Raw genomic sequence first — 25,465 nt, forward strand, 5'->3', positions numbered from 1 at the left:
CCCATTTCCTCTGGGAAGAAAAAAAAATGCATTCAATTCCGTGTCTGTGGCCTGGTCCAGCCCCCGATTCAGTGGTTGTGGGGCAGGGCAGCAACGGCTACAGGGCCAAGTGCATAGGTACCACCAAAGTGCCCAGGTGCCAACCTCCTGTCAACCACAGGAATATTACCCCTCCACCCCCACCCCTTCGGGGCAGCCCCGGAAACTGCACCTGGGACCACACAGGGGAGTGGACATCCCATGAGACACCCTCCTCCTCGCAGCACCTGGAAGGAGACTTGGGGGGCGGGGGGTTGCCACTGAGGGAGAAGAAAGAGGCTGAGCCGATCTGTACAGGCTCCTCCATGAAAAGGAGGGGTCACCCCTTGCCAGCTCTGCTCAGCCCCGGGCGACCCTGTGTGCCTCCTTCCCCTGCCCTGCCTCTACTAAATCATTTCAGTTAAGCTGTCACCATTATGGAAGCTGCCCCAAGGCCCTAATGGGGTCAGAGCCCCTGGCTCTGCCTCTTCCTCCTCACGGGGACAGATGGGGCCGATGGCCATTGTTCTCAGGCTGGTGTGTTAAGTCGCCCTGTGCTTCACTGAAAGATAAATTACGTGTCTGCCCCGAGGGAGGATGGGTCACGTGGCTAATGCCTCTGCTTAAAGCCCATTTAGTGAGGAGCCCGCTCGAGGTTTTTTTTTTTTTTTTATGTTTTCTATATATTAAAAAGTAACAGTATAAAAATGCTATAGTTATTAAAAAGGATTCAAATATATCAAGGAGTGAATTTGTATAAAGTTCTACGATTAAAGGGAAACATCTTGATAAATAAAAGTTTGAACAGGATTTAAACATTTTAAAATCAGAGTGTGTAAGACTTAACTCTTTCAAATGTTCAAACAGAAAGACAACATGTACAATCCCCATAATACAACGTGTCCTTGCACACATACCCTGAGTAATAGGCAGCACTTAAAGGCTTTGTGAACCTTTTCCCAAACAAGCATCCTTTCATAAATCATTTTATCTGACTCTGCATTTGCATTTTTGTTCTTCCTAAAAAGGAGAATTTACACTAACACTGGATTTTTAATTAAAAAGAAAAAACATTTACAGATATTTAACTTCCTGAGTGACTTCAGTTGTTCAGTCAAACATGATTTAGTGAGAAAATTCTAATATTTTAGAATGAAATAGGAAGTGTAGATTTACACTTGATATCCAATTAGGGCAAGACTCGAAGAGCATGTCACAGACCTTATACACCTACATTCTCTATGAAATTAAACAATATGATTATTCTCAAACTTTATCAATAATCTTTCTCAAATGTTAGTAAAACGAATCATTGAAATTACATTTTCTCATTTGTTAACAAAATACTACTGTATTTTAGACTACCAACTTGAATGTTTTCTATTATATACACAAAATGTGATTCACTAATAAGCAGGTTCTTGCAATACAATAGAGAATAGATCATTAAAATATTTGCTTTATGATACAACCAATACATATAACACGTGCCTTCCTCAACTTCTAAAACGATTAGAAATTGCGGAACTTTCTTCTGCGCATTGAACGCTTTCCTCTTCATGAAACCCTGAGGTGAAAGGTTATTAATGTAAAAACAGTAATCACAAGTCTTCTCATTTCTGTATTAGACTGTAGCTACATGTTTTAAAAGTTTTATAAAGAAATGTGGCATCTTATAAAACTGCTCTGTACAGTTTTAACAAAACAACTTAGTCCAAAGGGCTTAGGATGGCCCTATAAAAACAATGTCCTTTGAACACTTGTTAGTTTCGAGATGAATGCCACTTTCCAGCTCTACTGCTGTCTCTCCTGTTATCGTGGTCATGGCTCCAGCCATCGTGATTCCTGTCTTCATAGAAGTAATCATCTCTGTGTCCTCTGTAATGCTGCTCACGGCTATAGTGTCTGTCTGCTAGGTAGGGATGAGAACTCTGCCTGGCTTTACGCAGTGATGATGGTGTATTTTGACGCCACTGGGAGCTTGAAGACTGGTTATAACTATGATTATGTGACTGAACTGATGGGGGAAATCCTGATTGATCAAGATGTGGAGAACCAAATTTCCCGCCATATGACATCTGTCTCGAAACGTTGTTCATCACTGCTTGTTTCTGAAAATTTTCTGGAGAAGAGAAAGATCTCTGAATTATCTGTGGTGATGGAGTCATGTTATCCATAGTCCTTTCGTGTCTGTTAGGAGATGTGGAGGTAGGGCTTGAATTTCCAACATGATGCTGGGAACATGACAAACTAACATCCTGTGAGGCATGGCTACTTCCTGATCTAAACTGAATGTTGATGGGCCTTCCAAAAAGTTTTATTCCATTAAGTAGATTCGTTGCATAAGGAACAGGCACTTCATGTTTGAAATTCACAAATGCAAACTGCTTGGGTTTACCATCCTTGTCTTTTGGAATTTTCACTTTTATTACTGGCCCCGCCTGGTGGAAAAGCTCGAAAAGGAGCTCCTCAGGTCACTTTAGTTTCTAGGTTGCCCACAAAGAGAGTGCGATCCACCACCGCCGCGCCCCCATCTCAGCGTCGCCCCCTCCCGTGCAAGGCCGAGGGGTCGTCGCTGACGCTCCCACTCTCGAGGTTGTTTTTTAATAGATAGATTAGGGAGGAATTCAAAAAAGACAAAAGGGCACAGTAATTGGGTTTCCCCTTGGCCTACAAGTTTGTCCTCAGACAAAGTAGTCAAAAGGGCTAGGGCTCGCTTGGTTTGCTCAAACTGTTGTCTGGGAGAGAGGGAGAGTCAGCAAGGGGGATAAGGTGCACCCCGGGCCATGAGACCTGTTGGGACAGAGCCCAGCGCTCCATCCCTTTCACATGTCAGTGAAAGTATTCTGTAGCTGCCTGAGCCCCGGGGTCATGCGGGACCCACAATCCTCACTCCAGAATCCATGCCATGCCCTGCCCAGACCCAGATGCCAGGCTGAGGCCTTGAGCAAACCGAGATGCTGGACAGCAGCCCCCGGGCCTGTCCTGTAAGTGCAGAGGGTTGGACCAGCCAGACACCCCACCCGAGAGGTGGCCTGTGAGCAGGGTCGAGGGTCCCGCACAGCAAACAACCAGGTCTCAGCAGCAGCGAGCCCTGCCTCCTGCCCAAGAACCTCAGGGCCAAGGAGCTCCTACCCCGATGCATGACCCAAGCAGGACCCTTGGCCGTTCAGGCCTCAGTCTCCCTAGCTGCACAACACCAAGAGGGAGGGGCCGTGGGGACAGGCCTCCCTCATCTGCCTGATACAAAACTGCACCGAAAACTTTCAAATGCAGCCAATCTGTCAACACTTTCTGAGAAGCTGGGGTGGGGGGTGGGGGGAGCTCTCAAATCTATCAGCTCTAACTGGTCCTCCCTCACACAGGCAGGCACTGCTGCTGGGCTGCACACTTCCCTCTGGGCGTGCGTGCTCCCTGCCCCCACCCCACAGGCCTGGGAGTGGGTGCCGGTGGGAAGGCCGGGCGGGGCTGCAGGCTGAGAGGCTGCCATCTGAGGGCTACAGCCCCTCGCCCAAACGCCTGAATTCTTAAGTGTCCTTCCTTTCCTAAGGGGTGCCAGAAAACATGGCCTCCAAACCGAGACCTCAAAAGCACAGAACTGGGGGGCCCGGGTGTCCACAGCCCCAAGTTCGGGCCGGATCCTTCTCAAAAGTCAGCCTCCTCCTGTTCACTCACCTCCCCCCACACCCCTCCTCTCCCTCTCCTCACCCCTCCCCACCCCCCAGCCAGCTGTTCAGGGGCAGCTTTAAACCGGCTGCTCAGACTCTTAGAGCCGCAGAAAGCGCTCAGGACACAGAGACAAGTTGGAAATAAGTCCCACTGAGCCCCTTAAAAGAGGGGGCTCACAGATCATAGGGCTTTCCAGCGGGGAGACCCTGTATAGACACTTCTCTGTGGCCCCCGCGATAGGCCGTGGGACTCCCCCAGGCGCCTCATTGATTGCCCTGTCCAGACTGCCTCCTTCCATGAGCCCACGTTGGAGACCAAGGCAATACTCTGATGCCTCAGGCAGGGGGCCTACCCTGCCGTAGTTAGGAAGCCCTGGTCTCTGGCCCTTTATCATGGAAGGACCAACCAGCCAGAAGTTCAGCTGCACAGGGTCCGAGGCCTGGGCCCATTAGCAGGGCGTGAAAGCGGGCTCCCAAGCGAGGGCCTTGAGGGGGGGTCTGATGCTCTGTGCCCACAGGAGACTCCGTTATTTCTCTGCCTCAACCCAGCATCTCTAGGAGTAAAGCCCGCAACCCCTCGGGAGGGGAGGGAAGGGGAGGGGCGGGGAGGGGCAGGGCGTGAGGTCAGCTGAGCCGCTACGTGGCCAGACACAGGCCGGGCAGTACACGGGCAGAGAGCCGAGTGCCCGGGCAGCCACGGGCCCAGCTGCTCATTGCTGTTTCACACTTAATTACAGAGTGGGAGCTAAAGTGCACGTCTGGCCCAGAAATGGCTGTTTCCTCCAAAGCAGGTTGTCTGAGGAAGTTCCCTGTCTCCACCAGCCCAGGCAGCTGGAGGGTTGCTAGCTAACAACCCCCAGACAAGAGTCTGATTGCATTCTTATCCAGGGGTGGGGGGAGGAGGCAGAAGCAGAATCAGTGGGTTCCTCTGCCTGGGGCCAGCCCTTGGGAACCCCATCAGGTCTCTCTCCTGCATGAAGGCCAAGTTTCCTGGCCAGCTGGGGCTGGGGGTGCCGTCAAGAGCCAGGCCCAAGCGTCCCTCTCCGCTCGCTGAGCCTGACTCCCGCGTGAGTCCAAGTCTCCTCCCCCCAAGGTTAAAGGTTCTCCAGAGAAAGTGCCGACAGACACCCTGCGAACTGATGGGCACTCCGGTTTCCTCTTTGCCGTCTCAGGAAGGCCAGGGCCCTAGCAGGAGAGACCAAAGCAGCCTCGGAAGAGAATGGACATGTTCGCGGTCTGGGCTAGGTGCTCAGGCAGACAGGAGCCTTTCAGCAGTGGCTGGGGCCCGGGCCTCCTGGCTGCACTGGGAGGGAGCGCTGTGGTTTCTGCTTTTGCTGATGCTGCAACAGCCAAGGAGCAGTTTAATTTGCCCCTTGGGCACAGCCTTGGTCTTGGGAGCCAGGCTGTACTCTGGTGGGTTCCATGTCTGCCTTTTAAAGATGAGCCAGCTGCCCTAGCTGGTTTGGCTCAGTGGATAGAGCGTATGCCTGCAGACTGAAGGGTCCCGGGTTCGATTCCAGTCAAGGGCACATGCCTGGGTTGCAGGCTCAATCCCCAGTAGGGGGCGTGCAGGAGGCAGCCAATCAATGATTCTCTCTCATCATTGATGTTTCTATCTCTCTCTTCCTCTCCCTTCCTCTCTGAAATCAATAAAAAATTTTTAAAAAATAAAAAATAAAGATGAGCCAGGGTCCCGCTGATCACTGTGTCCCTCAGAAGTCCTGTTCCGTGCAGGCCCACTTCCTGCCCTGGACCATGAAGGGCTGGCCTGGGCTCCTTGCAGAGTTCTAGTTGCACCATTCCAGGTCTGTTTTCCACTTATGGAAAGTTCCAGAACAGTATGACCAGACATTGATACACACACACATCAGGACACATACCACACACGGATCTCGAGTTTGCAAGGCCGTTCGCATTTTGAAAAGCATTTTCTTTCCTTCTTTGGGACCGAGGCCAGCTTCTGCTCACTGTTCCCAGAAAAACAAGCAGAGTCACACAGAGGCTCTTTCCTCCCCCTTGATGGACTGCTTTCCTTAAAAAGAAAAGGAACTTAGAGCAATGTATTCTCAACAGTGAAAAATGCTGCCTCTTTCCCCCAAGTAGCAGGCTTGATTCTGTTCAATATTCGAGGCGCCAAATGTGACGAAATTCCGTAAAGAGATGAAGGGAACAGCTCCCTCTCATTTCCAGGTTGGCCCAATGCATCACATCACGGAGGAAAGCAATGAGGCTCCCCCCCAACAAAAAAAAAGAAAGAAAAAAAAAGGACACAGGCCACTTCTCGGGACACCCAGCCCAACCCTCCCAGGTTAGTTCAAGGTCTTCCTAGGGACACAGGTTTTCCCAGAAAGCTGAGTGACAGAACACATTAAAATGGCAGGTCAAGCCTAACTCCTGTGGCTCAGTGGTTGAGCATTGACCTATGAACCAGGAGGTTGTGGTTTAATTCCCAGAGTCAGAGCATATGCCCGGGATTACAGGCTCAGTCCCCAATAGGGGGCGTGCAGGAGGCAGCCAATCAATGTTTCTCTCACATTAATGTTTCCAGCTCTCTCTCTCTCTCTCTCTCTCTCTCTCTCTCTCTCTCTCAAAATTGATAAAAACCTATTTTAAAAAGTAAAATAAAATAAAATGGAGGGTCAAGACCATGATGAAGGGTCACCATGGTCATGGGGCTTTGTTGTCCTGCAAACAGATAATACAAGACCTGTCAGAGGCCAGAGGTCACTGCAGGTTGGAGTTTTCAGAAAAACATTTTGGCTGGCCTGAAGGATGTGCACTAGTTAGACCAGTCAAGAGAAGCGGAAAAGGCATTCCAGGAGAGGGACTAGCATGAGCAAAGGCAAGGAGACCCGGAAGATTAGAAGGTCCCCTGACTTTGGGGTTCAGTGAGTAGACCAGTTGGACCACAAAGGAAAGTTTTATAGGGAATAGTAGGAGAAGAGGGGGTGAACTTTATCCAGGAGGCAATGGGGGTAGAAGGGGAGAATTACAGATTTTTAAGTAGGAAAGAAATACAACCAACTAATATTTAAGGCAATAACTCTTAAGACGTTGGCAGGCAGCCTGAAGGGGCCAAAGTCATCAATCACTCTCACACACAAATCATGCTCCAGAAGCTTTCCCATAAAGTTTCTGGGTGTCCCCAGCCCCATGCGGTTACAGCCAAGGCCTGCTTGGACCTAGTGGGAAAGATGAGCAAACTCCTAAATCATACTCCTCTTTCTAACAGTTTGTATTGGCCTATTCATAATTTTCATTGAACTGGTATGGAAATTAATGCCTAGTTATTTTTTCCCAAAATTTTAAACCAAAGTCTGGACCTCAAAGCTATCATTGTACTTTTTATTGTGATCGGTTTGATATCAACCTCCCCTACAAGATAGGAAGCTCCTCAAAATGCAGAAACGATTTGATTCACCTCTGTCTCCCTAACCCCCACCACAGAGGCTGGCATATAGAACTAAAGAAATGGCCAATTTGTAGAATCAGGTAATAATATCTCCACTACCATGCTGTTTACTCTAGTCAAGGCATTATGAATGACTTATTGTGCTTTAGGGGTTAAACTATAAAGGCGAATATTCTTCATTTACCTTAAAAATAATCTTGGACTGTCAGGCCCTCTAATTTGGAAATTATTGTTTAATATTTTTTTGCAGTTAATCTCTTTCTTTTAAATGTGTTTTTATTGATTTCAGAAAGAGAAAGGGAGAGGGAGGGAGAGAGAGAAATATCGATAAGGGAGAAACATGGATCGGCTGCCTCCTGCACGCCCCCTACCGGGGATCGAGCCTGAAACCTGGGCATATGCCCTGACCGGGGAATTGACCTCCTGGTGCATGGGACGACTGAGCCACTGCGCCGGGCGAGAATTTATTTATTTATTTATTTAAAGAAAGGGTTAATTGTGGGCTTCCCTGCTAAACATATATTGAGCAATCCTGTGTGGCAGAGAACTTCTTTTAAACAGGTAAGAGCCTAGAGCCCACGCTGACGGATGCCAAGGACACGGGAATGCTTGTCCTTCCTGCTGGGGACACCACCGTCCACCAGACATTGCAAAAGCCAGTGGGTAAATCTACAAACCCCCGGCTAATCTTGCAAGATATCCTGGTCACAGGTGGGTCCCCAAGAAGCAGACTGTGACGAAGGAGAGCGAGCTAAAAGTTTTCTAGGTGGCATGTGGGCTGTCCCCTTGGGCAAGGCTTCAGCAAAGGGCAGTTCCCAGAGAGGCCATCAGCCAGCAGCAGTCCCAGCCACTAGGAGAAAAGTCCTCTGTCCCCATGGGGGTCTAGGCGGGCACTGCACTGTGCCCACTGCCATGTTGCATGATTTGTGCAGGCACTCGGGTGTGTGTAGGACAGCCAGACAGTCAGAGCCCAGGAAGGGGAGGTGGGGGGAATAGAGAGTCTAGGAGACAGATCTGGACCCAAGTCTTGGCTCTGCCACTTGCAATCTGTCAGCTCAGATTCGAATCAAACTTCCCAAGTCTCCGTTTATCCATCTGTAAACAGGGAATAATAACAGCCACCCGATAGGGCTTTTATGAGGATCAGAAAAGTAGGGAAAGTCCTGACACAGTACAATCACTATGAATGGTGCCAGTAATGAGCAACCACAGTAATTGTCATTATCTTAGCAGCTGCGGAGGCAAGGTTGGTTCCCTGCTATTGGTACCAGATGCTCCCAGGTGGGAGCTATGCCAAAGTCTAGGCCAAGAGCCATCAGGTGCATGGACCACTGGGCTTCAGGGAGGTCTTGAGAACAGCTAGCCGTTTCCTTAAATCTCGGGCCAATGTCCTGCTGGGATCAAGGACCCTGCTGTAGGGACAGCATCAGGAACAAAGGACAATACTGGGGAAAGGTTTTCAGCTGTCCTTGCCAACAGAGCACATGGCAGCCTCCATGTGCCAGGCACCAAGAGGCTGGGCCATGGGGTGTGTCGGGGGTGGGGGGTGGGCAGTCACTCTGCAGGCTGTGGGCGTCCCCATGCTGCTGGCCTGTCCAAGGGGTGTGACCACATAGATTAGGGGTGTCTGCGTTCACTGTTTCCCTTTCAAACAACCAGCAAGTGGAACGCCACTAGCTGGCAGTGATGCTTTCTGAGCACTTGGGAAGTTCCGAGTAAAATGCCCCGGTCCAGGCCACCATGCGCTCTGATGGTCCTTCCCTTGAGGACTTGACTGTGCAGATATGACTGGTTCTCACGGCTCTCCTAGACAGGAGGTCCACGTGACAATACACAGGCTCCGGAATCAGAAAAGCCTGACTCCTCAGTTTGAACCCACTGTTCATCCTTCATCAACTGTGCGACCCTGGTCAAGGGTCCACGCCCTCCAGCCAGGCCACCAAGCTCACGCCTGCTTATTGCTCATTGCAGCGAGGGAGCCCTCACACCTAGGGGGTCTCGGTGAGAGGGTGTTACAAAGGACCAATGATGGAGTTTGGGTTTGGTGGGGTGGCTTGAGGGGGCTGTAAGGAATCGGGAGTTTGTTTGACCGGATGTTGTTAGAAAGTGGGGCGAGTCTATGACCAGGCGTCTCAATAAATCTTCTGCAAGGAGGGCTATGACCAGATGAAGCTGTACCTGGTAAGGCGGCTGTAGTCACGCATTGTGGCCGGGAGTAGGGCGTGTATTTTGTGGGTGGCATATGACGTTATTTTTGCGTACTAAGACAAAATGATGAAGTGGCCTTGCTTGGTCTCAGGTGCCCCTGTGTGAGGTTGGCATCCCCTGAGGTTGCCTGGCATCTCCTGAGGTTGCCGAGATCCAATAGGAGAAAAGCTGGGTGAGCTGTGAATGGAGGGGCGGCTTCCCGACATCAGAGCGGGCCTCTTTTCCTTTCCTGCAGGTGACTGCATCTCGCCGTGTATAAACTTCTCCATCCATGCAATGGGGGTAGGAGTGTCTACCCAGGGGGTGGCTTTGAAGAATAAGTCAGATAAAGTGGCACATAGAGCAGGAGCTCCATGGCACCCCCTGGAAGTATCACACAGCAGCAGTTCAAACACCCATTTTACAGATTCAAAAACTGGGACAGAAAAGGTCAGTGCATTTTGGTGAAAATCAGAGGCGAGCTAGCCACCCACCAAGGCTGCAAGTGGGATTCCTGTGTGGAGTCGCGGCCCAGTGCTTGAGGGCGGGCACAGGAGAGGAACATTCTCCAGCAGCAACCAACTGCGGGCTGTGGAAGCACCGTGTCAGGTTCAGCCTGGATCCCCAGGGGAGAGTGGCCATCACCAGGACCCAGGGCCTGGGGTCACCACGGGGCCAGCATGCCTGGGTTTCCCTTGGCAGCCTTCACACGGAGCTCAGGGAGAGCGGCCTTAGACACAGAATCCAGGAGTGACCCAGGGGCGCAGACGGCAGCCTGACTCTGAGCCAGGGCAGGGTCAGAACCAGCGCTTCTGGTTCCCACACAGAATCTTGTCTGATAATAGCAGAGTTCATCACAGTGAGCTTTCCAGCATAAAGCCCACCCAGGCTGCGTTCCCCAAATTACACCCTCTCCCTGGTAATTGCAGAGTCGTTCGGGGCCTGCATCTGGCTTATAACAGCATTTCCATAAGGACCAGATTGAGTGCCCCCTCTCATTTGGTGGAACAAAAGGAAAATTACACACTCCGATGGCCCGGCCACCTCAGCGTAGGGCAGTACACAGGCCTCAGGCCTGGACCTCAGGTCAGCTCCTTCTCAGCTACGTGGATCTGGGAACGCAGTCAGCCTCAACGTGCTCAGGAGGGAAGCCGCAAGGACAAAGCTGAGCCAGCCTTCCTATCGCCCAAGGCCGTCGCAAAGATCAGATGCCAGAGTCACGTGTGAACACAAAGAGCTCTGAGAAGAACTATAAAATCAACAAGACAAATGTTTCCTAGGTCATATTTCTGTTTAGCAGCAAATAAAACAGATCCTAAGCAAAAACGAAAAGGCCACGTTATAACTAGGGTGCTCTATGGCGATATAATTAATGTTCTTCCGCAACGTTTGCTAATGGTGGTTATTTCAGGACCCTGCAATTTGAGAAGTCACCAAGGAAAGGCTGTGGTGTCTGCTTACTGAGGTGGAGAAGTTGGCTCATTATGTATTATTTGATCCATCCATTCAGCAAAAATGTGTGGAGGGTCTAGGCCAGTGATGGCGAACCTTTTGAGCTCGGCGTGTCAGCATTTTGAAAAACCCTAACTTAACTCTGGTGCCGTGTCACATATAGAAATGTTTTGATATTTGCAGCCATAGTAAAACAAAGACTTAGATTTTTGATATTTATTTTATATATTTAAATGCCATTTAACAAAGAAAAAGCAACCAAAAAAATGAGTTCGCGTGTCACCTCTGACACACGTGTCAGAGGTTCGCCATCACTGGTCTAGGCTGTACCAGCTTCCGTTCTTGGGAAACAAAGCCATCACGGAGCCCTGGAAACCGACTCTCCAGGCTGCACATGAACTTGCTCTGCTCGGACCCGGACCGTCCTGCTCGCGGTGTGCAGACACCCGGATCGCTGGCAGGGCCCATGAGCACAGTAGCCGCCGCGTCTCTGCTCCTCGGGAAATAGGCATGGGGACTGCAGCCTGGGGCTGGGGGGCTGGGATCGAGACAGGGCAGTTGCCACTAAAAAGGGTCTCCGGATTGGGGAAGGGTCCCCACCCTGTCTGAGGCAGAGGCCAAGTTCATGGGCGTTTCCTCTTCACACAGACCCCAGGCTGAACTGAGCTCATGCTCAGACCTATGACTTTCCCTGAGAACAAGTCTCCGGGAGCGAGTCTCCGTCCCTGCTTGAGGGCAATCGCCTCCCTGCTTGAGGGCAATCCCCAGCCATCCCCTTGAGCAGACACTGCAGTCAGACCCCAGGATGACCTGCCCCTTCCAGTTTCCTCGCCAAGGAGGTAATGTGGGAGACACCGGAATCCTTGGCACTCGCTCCCCAGTCTGAATTATTCAGTGTAGCTCCAGTCCAGGCCACCGCTGGCCTGGCAGGATGATTCAAGGTGGGCTCCTGATCAGCGGGACAATTGACGTTGGGCTTGGGCCCCGGAACACTACATTGGGTCTTGTCTAGGTCTCCCCACCCGTGTATGGGGCAAAAAGCTTCCTCATTCTTTCAGGTCATCAAATGCATAGTGATCAGCTCAACACACACACACATCCCCCAAGCACAAACATTAATTCCCAATCATTACTGTGTGTTGAAGGGAAGTGTAAACAGCATTTTCCTTAGCGCACACAGCCTGCCCAGCCTCCCCAGGTGGCTGCAGAGCAGGTGAGCGCCCTTTGTTCTTCCTGTTTTAAGGGGGTGCCCTATTGGTGCATAAGAAACAGGACCCGTTACAGAGTCATCCACCCACCCCCAGTGCCCACCCCTTAATCCCCAAAGACCTCCAGAAGCTCTTAATATTTTCCCCTGTATTTAGGAGGAGGGGTCACATTCCTGAGATCGTTTATCCTCTTGTCCAAATAACCCCTAGGGGTTTTGCTCATCCAGTCAGGCAGGCAATGAAAGAATCATTTGCCTCAGGATTGCTCTCCTGAATATAAATGCTGCTGAGTAGGTGAAAGGGAAGGGCCATGTGTCTGGGTGAGCTCCTTAAGGAACACTCCAGGCAAACACTGCCCAGTCCTCTGGGGTCACCTGGGGGGGAGGGGTGTCAGGGTCATACTCTACCCTGGGAGCTCCCCCAGCTGCAATGCAACACAGCCCTACCTCTGCCTCTTATCCAGACTCAAGCTGAGTAGCGAGCGGTTAATGGTGGAGCCTGCGATGAGATGGAGCTGGGGGCCCTCTCCCAGCCCACAGATCTCCGCTTCCTCCCACTGCTCACCCGACCAGCAGCCCTAAATGGGTACATTCCCAGAAAACTGCTGAATAAGCCTGGAGCCCTGATCCCCAGCTGGAGCTCCCAAATACAAGGGAAGCAGAAGGCACCATGGCTCATACTTCGACTATTTCTGAAACACCTTGAAAATTGTCTGCCTCCAGCTAGAACTCGTGTTGAGATGGGAGGAATCAGAGGGGAACAGAGCAGAGCCCAGCCCTGGGGTGGCTAAACAAGGCAGTTGGTGGGAAATCCAAACACAGTGGCTTCCACGCTCCAGGTTGCTGAGCCGTCCCTGAGCCAGGGAGAAACGGCCCGGTTAGCTCTGCTTTGCTCAGACTGCAACTGGCGTTTTGGGCTTTGGGTTTCCCAGCAGTCGGGACCTCACCCTTTCAGGAGCTCCCTGTGCAGAGGAGGCCAAGGACTTCCCAGCCACCCAGGGAGGGAGGGCCAAGCGCTTCCCTGTGGCTTGTTGGCCTGGAGCAAAGCCGACGTCAGACTGACACCTCACAGGGCAGCAGAGAGCAGGCTGAGCCCCAGACTGCAGGGCTGAGACCCCCGAATGGACGTTCCAGGAAGGCAGCCGTTCCCGACGAGAAGGCCCTGTCCAACGCTGGAAACGGCGCTCTTTCTTAAGGCACCCACATCCTGTCTTTCCCTGGAGGAGTGCAAGCAGGGTCAGAATATTCTGGAAAGAACCCATCAATGGGAAGTTGGGCTCAGTCTGCTTGGAGGCCTCTCCGGCTCAAGGAGCCCTGGTGCTGAGTCCCTGGATGGGCTGAGTTACTTATAGAGAGAGGGAGGGGCCTGTCCTCCCGCAGCATCAAAGCCTCCTGCCCTCAGGGCATCCCGAGCAGCTTTTATCATGGCCTTTGAAGGGAGAACCGTAATCCCATGCTTAACCCAAAACATCTCTTGGTGGGGCCCCGGCTTTGAACACACCCTGGATCCTTCCCACCACCCAGCAAGCTCCTGGGGACCCCTTGGGCTGGAGACTTGCCCAACACCTGCTCCGGCTCCAGCTGGGGTGTCTCAGGCCTTTGTCAGGGGGAGCAACTGGCATCGGGGGCCATCTGATTTTGACTTCCAGTCACTGGGAATCCTCCGTAACAGCCGTGACTTCCTGGGATTCTATGAAGGAGCCGCAGGAGACCACAGCCGCCTTGATGCCTCCCCACGATGTCATTTGAGGCGCAGTGACATTTCAGAGGAAGTCATTTCTAAGGGAAGCTGCTTCCCATTGTTTAGTTCCTGAATAAACCGAAAGTTTACGTCCTTTAAGGAATCTACTAGCTCTCTGGATTAGGTTATTAACTAATTAAGCAAGTAGTTCAACTGATCTGAGTCTGACTTTTCTCATCTGACAAAGAAGGAACATACGAACCAGAATTGACATTCTGTGCTCTTAGGACTGCCTCTGCATGCTGTGTGTGTGAGAGAGAGAGAGATTTCACATCAGTCATGTCTGGTCATTTGCATAGACACCTCTACCAGCCACTGAGACAGCGTACTCCGGTCCCTTGAATCTGCCTCCAGCTCTGGCATGAAATAAAGAAGAGAAAGACACCTCCACCTAACGGGACACTGGGATTGCTAACCGCTCTGATTCCAAAGTCACTGCACAAGAGCTCTCAAAGCAGGTTTCCTAACTGGAGGTGTTGAAACTCAGACAAGTGTTCAGGATTGTACCAGGGGGGCGTCTAGTTGGGCTCACACACACACACACACACACACACACACACACACGCACTCCTAGTACAAGTGCCTTTAAGGCCATGGACCGTACATGGTTCTACTTGGTATTCCTAGGACTGAGCACAGGACCTGGCACAAAGCAGCTGCTCAATAAAGAGTTGATGACGAATGAACGATGAAAGAACAGATGCTCATAGAACTTCCTGAGGTTACACTGCCCTTGTACTGAAAACATATCTGTGAATGTTTAGTGAACAGCTAAAATATCTTGGGAACTTTTTGTTGACGGAGAACAGAGGCCTGGGGTGAGGGGAGGTGACCTGAGCTCTTCAGCTCCTCATGAGCTATGTGACCTTGGGCAGCCCCAGCCTTCACAGACCTCGGTTTTCCATCTTTAGAATGAGGGCATTGGATCGAATGACGTCTGGTCTCCCTCACACGCTGATAGTGTGTAAAATTTAAAACAATAGTGTCTCACAGAAGAAAAAGTCGTAATTCTTTGTGTGTATGGTAAAGTGTTTTTATTTATTTATTTTTAAATCTTTATTGTTAAAAGTATTACATATGTCCCCCTTTTCCCCCATTGACTTCTCCCAGTTTGCCCCGTCCCCGCCCCCCCCCCCCCCCCCCCGCCAGCACAGGTCCTCACACTCCTATTGGACATAGCCTTTTAAACTGTAAAAAAAAAAAAATCTACCTTCACCATCTTTGTTTTCTATTCATTAACTTGAATTCCCATTTTTTCATTTCCCCGGAAGCAGTGGCAAAGGTTAGGAACTACTCTTGGCTCCTCCGAAGTCTGATGCGCACCTGTCCTGCAAGTGAGCCCTGACCTCCGCCAGGAGCGTTCCGGGGAGAACGGCGCCAGGGACACTGAACAGACCTGGAGACTCACAAAGCAGCCTACCCAGGAGACCAGGAGCCCTGCTGGCCATCCCAGGCTCCATCCAGAGCAGCCGGAGCTGGGCGTCGTGGATCTGACTTTCAGGGTCCCCTCTCCAAAGCCCAGCTACCTGACCTGTCCTGTGTCCCAGGAGCAGAGGAAGGTGGCTTTCCTCGGGGCTGAGTGAGACCCTCCAGTGGCCAGTCCACCCTGCCAGACACACCGCGGGCACAGATCCTTGGGATGGAAGAGCGGTCTCCCTGTGAGGCCCTGCCCCCCGGTACCCTAGAGGCATGACGACTGCTGGTCTCCCCGAGAGAAATGAAGAGGGCTTTGGGTGCTTCGGGAGGGCCCCAGCCCACCAAGATCAGAGTCCTTGAACCAAAGGGAGAGAAGAATCACGCCCACCCTGAGAAGGTGCTCCAGTGGTTCATAAACTCATTCTTTGCTAGAACATTCCTTAGACTCAGCCCTGAAGAGCTGGAAGGGATTGACATCAGCAAAGAGTACTGTGGGGGTGGCACTTAATGTCCTCCAACCACGCCAGCGAAATGCCCCAAATTCCTTGAAAGGGTAGGGTGGGAAGTTCCTGTGAGAAGCACACTGGTGAGGCCACTGTTGACGACATGTGCCATAAAAGTGTCAGACTCCTAGGGAGGGAGCCATCCCCAGGCCAGTGACAGCGTGCTGGCAGCAGCAAGAGGTGTGAGGTCACCGGCTATGGCCGCTCCGCCACTCCCTGAGGTCACTTCAGACGGATGGAGCCACGCCACACAGAAGCAGCTGCAGATCCAGGCCAGGCAAGAAAAAGGAGACACCACCTGCATGGCTGCCCAGAGCCCACAGGGCAAGTCCGTTTGCCAGGTGGGTGTCTGGAGCAGAAGGTTCTTCCTTGCTTCCACTGGCCCATGCTGGAGACTCACAGTGTCCACTGTGTGGGCAGGTCTGGCTACATAACTTGCCGGGGCCACGGCAGCTACTAGAGAGCAGCAGCCATGGCTCTGGGATACCCCGTGGCCATGGCGCCTCACCAAGCACACCAAGTTCATGCAGGACGTAATGGGAGGGGTGGGTGGCTTTGACCCCTGTGGGTGGCATGCCATGGAGTTGCTCAAGGTCTTCAAAGACAAGCAGGCCTTCAAGTTCATCAATGAAAGGGTGGGACACACATCCTCCTCAAGAAGAGAGAGGAGCTGAGCTACATCCTGGCGACCAGGAGGAAGGCGATGGCCAAGAAGGACTGAACTCCCTTCCTCTCTGTGTGTAACAAAACCTTCTCAGGAATAAATCACCTACCTCCTGCCGAGCCCTCCTAGAGCTTCCATTCTAGCAGCGGAAGAAGCATCTTGCTTCAGGCCTTCCCCCAAACCTTGCAGGCCATCAGACTCCGAGGTAGCTCCCTCATGAATCAACCTTTGTCCCAGAAAGTCATGCAGTTCAATATTAGATGATTCCTTGGATTTTTTTCACATGTGTTACTTTTGCCTCCAGAGCAAGCCCATGAACTCTTTCTCTTACATGGTAGGTCCTCACTGAGTTTGTCATTCAACGGTGCCAGGCCCACCCAGCCCTAGGTGCCTGGGAGACAAATAATTATAAGACAGGTCCAAGAACAAAACAAACAAAGGCATTGGTGGTATAGTGGTGAGCATAGCTGCCTTCCAAGAACAAAACAAACAAAACAAAAAACTACAACAACAAAAAGCAAATAACAAAAAAAGAGAGAGAGAAGAATTATAAGACAGGGTCCCGTACTCCAGGAGATCACGTTTTAGATGGGAGCCATATAATTAATTAACAGCTACAATAAAAAGGTATGGGACTGGCAATAAAAGAAGGAACAATGTGTTTTGAGCAGAAGAGGGAGTTAGAGGAAGTCAGGAAAGGCGGATGACGTTTGAGATCTAACTGCTTTGAAGATCTAGTGGAAACAAAACCCAGGCTTGTCCCTTCGCAGGGACCTCTCCCAGGAGCGCCTCCTAGCTAACTGCAGGCCCCCTCCCTTCCCTTCCCGGCAGGGGAACACCTTCAGTTGGTCTTGCCTCTTGAGAGCGCCACCATCTGATACTTAAATTCTCTCTGCAGTATTTTCTACTGCGGTTAACCAGCTGTGCCATGCATATGTTCAATGACAGTGAGCTCATGACCTTGACTCATATCTTTGGGGACCGTTCTGATTGCTATCGTATTCTTCCTTCTTTCAAGCCAAAATCTGCCTCTTGAATGTATCCTGTTGGTTCTGCCCTTGGAGCCCACACAGACTCAATCACTCAACTCATTCACTCAACAGACGCTCGATGCACACCTTCCATGTCCCAGCCAGTGTGCTGGGCACAGTCCTCAACCTCAGGGGCTCACGGGCTGGTGGGCGGCTTTTGGAATATGATGGGCAGGTGCTGGGGTAAAGGGAAGGCAAGGGGCTGGAGAGCACCTCGGAGGGTTACCCCATCCTGTCCTGAGAGGTGAAGGAAAGGCTTTCATAGGAGGCGATATTCACCCTAGGCCCCCAAGTCCACTACCCACACCAAATTGAAAAACTATTACTCTTTAAGCACATGTTTATTTCCAAAAGACAAAAATAATGGAGGATTCCAGTTATGACTCCCCTGCCCTTACCCTGTTTACTGAAATACCCAGATGTTGAAGGAAGCATGTCCACAGAGAGCACCCAGGGATGGGAGTTTAGCCGGGTGCTCTGCTATCTGCCCCAGCACCTGCTCACACAGACCTGGCGAACAGTAGGTGTGCAGCCCACATGTGTAGAATGGACTGGGCAGCCTTTGGGTCCTGATGCTCTCCAGTCAGCTTCTCTGTGCGAAGCTGGTGAAGCCAGGTGAGGCGAGAGACACAGCATGGGCACAAGACCTTCATTTTAGGCAGCTGGTGGGAGAGGGTATGCCTTCACGCTTCCTCCTCCCACTGGCTCTGCACTCAGGGCAGCGGATGCTCCAGAAGATGAGCTAGACCCAGATGGGCTTTCTCTCCTGAAGGCATACAACTGTGTATAAGAAGATGCAGAGGGTCTCCCCAAAAGAGGAAGACTCTGCTTACCCAGAGGAAGGGCTCTCAAATGCCCCTGGCCCTGAATCCTGAGCCCACCCTCCAGCTCCCAACCCATTAGCATTGCCTCCTTGCCCTGCTCACTAGCGCTAGCCCCCAGCCACACACACACACACAGGCAGGTCACAGGGCTGCTGATGATAGGGGGAACCATACCAATTACCAGGGCTCAGGGGTCCAGATGGGTGGAGGATCAAATCCCACATGTAAGTCCTTGGCCTGTCTGTCCTTGAGAAGGAGCCCAGAAAGTTTTTCCTCAGGGCCTGAACCCATTCCTGGTGGCCCTCACCAGTTGAGCCTCGCCAATGCCTGGACCACCAGTGGTCAGTCCGCTGCCCTCCAGGAAGCAAGTTCAGGTCCAGTGCAAGCCTGCCTCCTTGAACTCAAATGGCATTTTAACTCTTGGTTTTGTCACCAAAGAGGAGCCTGGCAAAGTTGGTGTGGTTTGAAGAGCATGTGTCAAAAGCCCACACAGGGATCCATCTTAGACTCGTTTTCAGCTCGAGCTCTAAAAATCAGACTTTCTGCTTCCAGACAAGGTAAGACAAGTGACTATTGCTGGCCTTGCCTTCCTCCACTGACCACCAGCGCACCACCTCCCCGGACCTGGAGGTCATCAGGTCACAGACCACCCCCAAGTTTGGCCCAGACTCCTCAGAACCTGGAATCTAGCACAAGTGAGTGGATTTAGACATCTCTTTCCAAGTCACATGGAGAAAACCTGCCAAAACGAACCGGGAACAGCCAAGTCTCCAGTCAGCAGTCAGGCCTCCCCAGGATGCAGCCCCGGATCCCGTCAAGGCCAAGCATTACCAGGAACTGAAGTTCAGGTTCAGCTTTCTGGAAAAGCTGAAATGTGGGGAGGATGAACACAGAGGGATTTACTCTTGAAGGAGAATTTCCATATTGCACCCCTACCCTATGCTGCCGCCCCTGATGCTACAATTTTTTGTTCTTATTTAACGAGAAAGTAAAAAAAAAAAAAAAATGTTTTTTAATTGGAGCCAACCTGAACAAAGGGCCCCCCTCCAGTCTGATCCTGCAGTCTAATTAAGCCCCGCTCCTACCTTGGTGCCAGGAGAACCAGTTTGGCCAGACTTAAAGCGATTACCAGCTCACTTGCGGTGAGTTTGGTAAACTCCTGCAGAAATAGCGCACTGGGCTCTTGCTCTCCGAGGCGCTGTGTCAGATGATCAAGTCTCCTCATTGCTTTGTTTTCCCTTTGTTTTGCTGAGCTGCACAATAGGCAGGGACTTGCTTTCTCGGGTTACAAAAGCAGCCTGAGTCCCAGGTCTTGCACACACAGGACTAAAGGATAGATCTTTCTAGCACATGTTTCTTGATCGCTTAGGAGTGAGCAGCATTTTTTCCTGGCATTCACTTCATCTGGAAAAGCAACTGGCTCTCCTTCCATCTGTGGCCATGTCGGTGAGGTGAGGCTGGGCTCTACACCCTGGCTCTACACCCTGGCTACCTTGCTCCTCATTATGTGTCCTTGGGTCAGCAGACTAGTATAGAGCCCATCCAGCCCCTGCTGAGGACTCATGAGCACCACGCTCCTAGGAAGAAATCCTGCTGATCCCCAGACCCCTGCAGCCTTCCCCTCAGTCCTCAGGGGGCTTGGTTGCTGTCACCACATCTGGGATTCAAGTGGTGGGCACTTCTTCCCTCAGTGCCAAGTCATCCCATGCTATCCTGAGACTCTCCCGTTTATCAAGGACCCTCTGAACCTGAGCTATTCTTCAGTAGCTTACTAGTAACCAAGCCCCTACTATGTGCCAAACCCTGCATTAGATGCTGAGGTTGCAGAAATGAGTATGATGTGATACACTGAGGAGCTTACAGTTGAAAAGGTCCTTGATAAACAAGAGATGTTATTATTATACACTCACTTACTCAACAAAATTTACTCCACTTCTACTTTGTGATAAAGGTACTGAGATGAATCCACCAGAGGGAAGGTAATCCCAATTTATTGAGGACTTTGAGCTGGATTTTTGTGCCAAGTACTTGGTTTGACCTTATTTAATCTTCAAAACTAGTTCCATTCTACACATAAAGAACCTAAGACAGGGAAGGGTAAAAGTAATGGGCACAAGAATGCACAGATAGTTGTAGACACAGCTGGGGCTCCTGCTTGTAACCCTTGATTTTCCCACCAAAGACACTACCTGGTGTGCTGTTGCAGGAGATGAACAATAGAGTGGGATAAATGCTATAAGGGGGGGAGGGGAGACACACCCTCGATGCTACCTTCCTCCCCCTGTTTCTTGAGGTCCCCAGTAAACTCCATGAGCTGCAATCTCTTCCATCACCCAACTGAGGATGAGAGGGTTATGTCCACCCAGGATGGGCCCATGGTCCAAGCTGATGCTGGTCCGGGGCCTCCTCTGCACCCAGCTCATCATGGTGCTGGGACTTCTGAATTCCCTTGGTTAACAGGCGAGACAGCTCACCCGTTGGTCACTATGACATAGGAGGAAGTCAGATCCTATCAGCCTGCGGGAAAGCTCATGGCTTTCTCAGCACAGCTATCACTCTTGTTCCCTTTGAGTTGTTTATGCCTTCACTGCCTTTCGTCTCTATTTGTTCTCTCAGATTTGGCAGGTGACCAACTCTACAGTGTGTAATTCTCCGCTGGCACAGCTACCCACCCCTTCAGAGAGCCCAGGCTGGCTAACTTACTTTGCTATTATCTTGTGCGTGAAGTCTAGGTCTCCATTTGGCCTACAACTCGAGACTTCCTTGGAAATAATTTTTAGCCACAAGATTGCTCAACCTAGAGGAAGGCAGATGGATGGATGGATCTTCCCATGTACAGAGTTAGCCTGGTTTTGTGACCAGATACCACACTTTCCCATATTAGGCCATCACTGAAGAGTGTATACTTTACAAGCGACTTATTTTTAAGCACCCATATAAATAATATATTTTACTCTGTCAGAGTCCCATTTATAACCTTTCTACCATTTAATAGCAAATGCATTCCTGCATTCCGGGTAGGTGCCTCCAGAAGGTTTCAACTGTTTACCCGAAGGCCAAACAAGTTCTGGAATCATACGAAATCAATCATTAACAAAGCGACGAGACGTGTGCTTCTGGTAACATTGGTTTCTTCCCTTTTCAGGATTGAAGGGAGAAGAAAAATGGCTCCAATGACAGCCAGAGGACAGAGGTCACAGGGAGTCATAAAAGCCCGAGGCCTGCTGCCACAGCCCTTAGAATTGCACTTCCAGGTCATCATTTCTACAATGAAAAAAATGGGCCGCTGTGCCAAGCTCCCAACCCAGAATCCAAAACTGCCCAGCTTCCTCCAAAATCCAGCTCAGCGGCCAGTGACAGCAGCTGAGCACGTCCAGCCACCCACGTGGTGCATCGGAGGTGGCCTGCTGCCCTGGAAACGTGCTCCCGCTGCCTGCTCATCCCAGGATCACCCGCAGCGTTTCTGAAGGGAGCTCCTTGGGCCAATCACGTGGTGATCCCTCCCAGGGGCGGGGTCCGAGAAGGCCTTCTCTCAGTTGGTGTTATCAGCGCCCTGTCTGGCCTTACAGGAGCACTTTCCCAACTTCCCTGGACTCGGCTTCTGCGATAAAAACAGTTGGTTACTTGTCATTGCTCATTCCACATAAATCATGTCCAAACGGGGTGATGTACCTGCTTATTCTTTCCCAGTACCCGAGATTGCTGGACTATCTTTGTGGGGCCCAATTGTAAGACACCTTCTTCTCATTCCCCACGGAAGCTATTCCCAACCTGTGTCACTTCCTTGGGTTTTTTAGAAGTTGGCGCTCTCTAAATTTCTGCCTTTTCCTTAATTAAGGAATTCATTCCACTGCTACTTATTGAGGTCCAAGCCTTGAGATAAATCCAGCCCCAGTCAACACGTTGGTTATAGTTTTCAGAGAGACCCTGAGCCAGAAGACCCAGTTAAGCTGTGCCTGGATTCCTGGCACGCAGAAACCGTGAGGTAATAGATGTTGTTCTAAGCCACTCATTTTGGGAATAATTTGTTATGCAATAATAGATAATTAACAGAGATTAAATAAAATGATAAAGAGCTTACAATAGTGCCTGTTGCACAGTCAATCCGTATTAGCTATTATCACCGTCATTTTTATTACTTGTTTAGACCCACTACTAGACTGAAAGCTCTGTGAGGGGAGGGACCAGGCCTCCCTATTGGTCCACTGGGTCCCAAGTTCTGGTATAATGGTAGGCACAGAGTCCTTTCTTAGAGTCCTTGCACAACAGTAAATATTTGTTGACTAAGAGAATGAACAGGAAGGAATGAACTGGGGCCTCTAGACTCTGAGCTCTCAGGCTAGAAAGGGGGCCTCTGAGAGTTGGGGGATATTCTGAGTGCCCAGATTCCTCATCCAGCCAGAGATGGACCAAGGCCCCTTTGTGGTGGCACAGCTTTCCTGAGCCCAAGCTGCCTATTTCCCAGGAACACAGTTATCACAAAGCTAGGCCTTGTGTCCACCTGGAAGGCACAGAGAAAACAATGAAACCATCATCACCAACCTTCTCTCCTGGCCAGTGTGTGGCCAGGGAGGGCAGGGCAGAGGCTGTGTTTAACTTGGCTGGGTAACATAGTTTTTCTTGATTGGAGAAATGTATGCTGAGGGTTAAAAGAAGAAGGTAGTTCTCACCCAGGTGAGTTCTAGTCCTCAGAGGCCAGCCCCCTGTCTCTCCCCCACCACCACCCCCGAAAGTAATATACAAAGAAGCTGTACCTTCCATCTGCACATCACCCCTCCTAGGAGCTTTAAGACTCAGTTCAAATGTCTCCTCCTCCATGACGCCTTCCCCAGCTTCCCTTGCTCCTGGTGTGCCCTGGGCCTCATGCCTTCATTTGAGCGCGCTGTACTCCAGGTCTTAGTGGACGTACTCCCGGAAAGCCCGGCCCGCCAGGGCAAGGACTGTGTTCTTCAATGGGAAGTTTTGTCTTTAAAATGAAGGGGGGGAATGTGAGCTGGGAGGTGGACGGTGAGTGAGGCCCTGTCCCTGCTATTTGCTTTTGTACCGCTCCTCGCAGCAGAGCTGAGGAAGCAGGTGCCAGGGCTGGCTGAAGTACGGAGAGCTGTTGCAGTCTGCATTCAGGAGTGGCAGAAAGAAACCTCTGGAAGGCATGGGACCCCCTTTGCACAATGTGGAGAGAAGATGGGGGTTCTGCGTGCCTGGTCCTGGCAGGGAAGCTCTGTGAAAGCGCTGTGCTCCCTGGAGTAAGGAAGTCCGGACCGCAGGGCGCATCAGCCGAAATCTGAGCTACTATCAACTAAATGACCTCCCCCCTCTGAGCATTGACAAGGCTCTCCCTTAGTCTAAGCCAGTGTTTCTCCAAGTGTGGTCGGTCCCCAGACCGGCAGCATCAGCATCACATAGGACCTTGTCAGAAATTCAAACGTCCAGGCCCCATCCCAGACACACTGAGCCGGGAGTGTGTAAGCCCTCCGCGTAATTCGGATGCATGGCTAAGGCTGAAAACCACCATTGTAAGTACACTGCCCCGCATGTAAAAAAGACCTCAGAAATACAATCCGGATTGGTTTAAAATGAAGATTAAATGAGAACCTAAGCCGATGCCCCTTGCTCTAAGATGCCCAGGATCAATAAAACTCCCCACTATCCTCCATGAAACAGTTCCACAGGCAATTTAATGAAATCACCACATTTATTTTAAAATGTGCAAAATGATTTTTCATATCCTAAGAGTAACACCAGATGTTTTAGCTCTTTTTCCTAATTGATTTTCCAGCCTACAGCAATTCATCTTTGTATTTTCCAGTTGGATCCTAATGCAGCAAGAAGAGCGTGTTCCGGCAGGATTATTAAATGCCATGCATTTTAAAACAAGCACAACTCAGGCCGCCATGCGTCATCGGAGTGGTTGTCTTCCCGATCTATTTTAGAAAGCCAGGCAGCTATAGGTACCAGGCAGGAAACGCAGAAAAGGCCCTTTCGGGGGGCTGGGTCTCCAGGCTCTTTGCTGGTTGCAGAGCTGAGTCCTGGGCAGTGAGCCCAAGCCTGAGCTGTTCTCTGAGTCCTGCACTCCCTGGTACGAAAGCGTTTGCTAGCTGTAAAATCTGCAAGTCACATTTTGTTTTTCAATGGGAAGTTTTGTCTTTAAAATGAAGAAAAGAAAATGTGAGCTGGGAGGTGGAAGGTGAGCGGGGGCCCTGTCCCCGCTCTGAGCCTGGGAAAGCCCAGACAATTCCCCTCCCCTCTGTTGGCCAATGGGCCTGGCTGCACAGGAGGCCCTGTTCCCTGGGTGTCGAAGTGGGTGAAAGGTCACCAGCGACCAGGTTTGCCTCACTCAACAAAAGCTCTGGATGTCTGGGGAAAGACAGGGGAACAGAAGCCTTAAGCTTTAAAGCAAACTTCCAAATGGATCTTGTGGGGCTCTGTCCAGGGTGTAGGGGGGGGGGGGGAGCCACTAAGTGCTAGGTCCCAGAAAGTGCTGATTCCTAAAGCAAAACCCACACTTCTTAGGGCGTTGGGAGAGGCTGGCACTGTCAAACTGCCTCCCCTGGAAGCTGCTGAGAGTCGGCAGGTCTGAGCCATCGTGCCCGGACAGGATCCTCATGTGGTCTCCGAGTATGTCTGCTGTCTGGTTCCGAGACCCCTCGCAGCCAGCTAAGTGTCTGAAATGAGAGCTCATCAGGATTAAATCTTCGACTGTGACTGCTCCAACTTTAACTGCCCCCCCAGCCCCAAACTCAGTGCTCCGTTCATACAGTGGCCATCTCAGTACTTAGAATAAAGCATTCTAGGTCCCGTATAGACGCCCATGCAGATGAAAGTTCAATCATAGAAGCCAGCTCTTGATTTGGGCTCTACCCAGGAGCTCCAGCCCCAAAGTAACAACCTGCAATTTCATGGGGTACAGTGTACAGTGGAACCTCGTTTCTTGAACTTAATTCGTCCTGAAAGGCTGTTCAAAAACCGAATCATTTTTCCCCACTAGAAATAATGTAAATTGAATTAATCTGACCCAGACCCCCAAATGATTCCGTTTTAGCCTTTCTTATACACAGTACATGTCTATTGTATTGTTTAATCTATAAACACTTTAAAAACAAAAAGGACATGAAATGAAAATTTAGCATAAAGGAAATGTACAATAAAAAAATGTAAGTTTTGACACTGGGTGCCTGGGTCATTTATCTTCCTCTGGGACAAGAGCACCCTGGTCGCCCATGGCCACCCAACCCCCACACATCCCAAAGGGATTTCATCAGCACTTATTACAAATACTATCAAGGGAATGGAGTTGGTGGGAAGAAAAGACCTTGCTAGCAGAATTCTTCCCTTGCCCCAAAAT

The 25,465-nt window shown here is 50.7% G+C and overlaps 1 pseudogene; it reads right to left on the reverse strand.

Annotated features, from left to right (window-relative positions):
* Positions 1-1,752: 1,752 nt before the first annotated feature.
* LOC102431791 lies at positions 1,753-24,727 on the reverse strand (annotated as a pseudogene).
* Between the last annotated feature and the right edge of the window lie 738 nt (positions 24,728-25,465).

Source organism: Myotis lucifugus, unplaced genomic scaffold, assembly GCF_000147115.1.
Source record: "Myotis lucifugus unplaced genomic scaffold, Myoluc2.0 scaffold_94, whole genome shotgun sequence".
NCBI classification, from domain to species: Eukaryota; Metazoa; Chordata; class Mammalia; order Chiroptera; family Vespertilionidae; genus Myotis; species Myotis lucifugus.